The following is a 1909-nucleotide window of genomic DNA, read 5'->3' on the forward strand; positions in this document are numbered from 1 at the left end:
ATTGTGATATATATAATGTAATAATTTTTATTCTAATATTATTATATATCTATTGTGAAGTCACACGAAAGAATCCATTGTTTCATCATATTAATTATTACTTTCATTTAATTAAATTCTCTAATTATTTTATTGAAACTTTGGGTCTCATGGAATTATTTTTTAAGAATGTAAATGCAAATATTGATTTTATTTTTCTTTTACACACGTGCATCTCACATATACATTGAAAGAATCAATGCACCAATTTGATGTGTGCAGCCATCCCCACCCCGAATATAGATGCATCCAATTGTCCTTTATTGCATCCTATCTTGAAGAGTCACGTCTCGTCAATATCAATTACACTTATTCGAAGAAAAACTTTATTTTTTAAATACATGAATTTAGTTTGTAAATTTAAAATTGAAAAAGTCACCTCCATTTGCACTCAAAAGGTCACAACCACAATATGATGAAAAATGTGAGGGCAAAAAGAATATGTAAAGATTCTCTTTACCTAACCTCTTTTAATATAGTATAGACATAGATTTTCATCCAGGTAAAAAATGATACGGCTTCTATATTTTCATTGGGGTCAACATTTAGAAGCTTGAATCTAACCACGTGTACATTTATTTTGCTTAAAAAAAAACACTCTTTTTCTCTAATAGATATGTGTGATATTCTCACGCATGAAGGGCATGATTATGTGGGGTACCAAATTATTTAGGGTATCAAAAGATTGTAATTTTCCAATATGACTATATTGTAGTAGTATATTATTATAAAAATATGTACAATATGTTATAAAGATATGCTGCAAGAATCATTAATAATTTAAAATTTAAATATTGTAGCATTGTAGTGCTATTATAAAGATACCTACAATATATATGTTATAAACATAAGCTGAAAGAATCTTCAAAAAAAATATAAAAATTAACTTGAACTCATAAAGGGAAAAAAAACACTTTTTTAAACCAAAAAACACGTGCCAACAAGAAGAAGATTGACAAACTTTTCTTCAACTAAATCATTTTTTATTTTTCAATTTACAAATAAAAAAGATTAGTTTGGTACTTAGTGGTGAGAATTTTTTATAAGGATGTTAACATTTTAAAGTATTGAATAGTACTACCTACGTTATTTCTTCATCTTCTTCTTTTTTCTTTTTTTTTTCTTTTTTTTTTTTTAAGGTACAAAAGAGATAAGAAAATTTGTACCACAGATCTCTCGATCTACTAACATGTAAATTAATTGAGCTAGCTAAACTCATTTTTGCTTATACCACTTTTTTAGCGATAGTATTTTTCACACTTACATACTTTATTGTAAATGCATATCAATATATGCTTATGATAGTTGTTAGGGATAAATTTGTTTGGACTTTATAAATGGGACAAAGGACAAGATACAAGACTTAAAAACCTGAGTGTTAGGATTAAAGAAAGCAAGGACCAATCATGTGGCAGCAACAAGACACTTCAGCAGCATCTCACCACATCATCAATCCAACAAAGTAGTGGAGAACATTTTAAAGGAAAAGGAAAAGCTATTTAGCCAATTGACCTATTCACTCCCTCAAGCCAGTGATCATGTGACACGTAGGAGGCTATGTAATTAAGTTGTTATTCTTTATTCTTTTATTATTAAGTGTAAAGCAGAAAAACCCTAAATATATATACAGAGCTTGCTGGATTTTATGTCCTAAAACTCGTAATTTGTAAATTAATAAACATGTTCTGTTTTGTTTTTCGATAAAGTTGTTATTGAAATTGTAATCTTGAATCCAATAAACTAAGGTCCTGAGGTTATTTAATGTAGTTTGAACTTTATGTAGTGACATAAAGATGGATCAAGTTCAAATATATAGCCAAAATGGTCTATAGTATATGAATAAGGTTGGGCACCTTATTTTGGGGACACT

This window comes from Benincasa hispida, chromosome 9 (genome assembly GCF_009727055.1).
Source record: "Benincasa hispida cultivar B227 chromosome 9, ASM972705v1, whole genome shotgun sequence".
In the NCBI taxonomy this organism is placed as follows: Eukaryota; Viridiplantae; Streptophyta; class Magnoliopsida; order Cucurbitales; family Cucurbitaceae; genus Benincasa; species Benincasa hispida.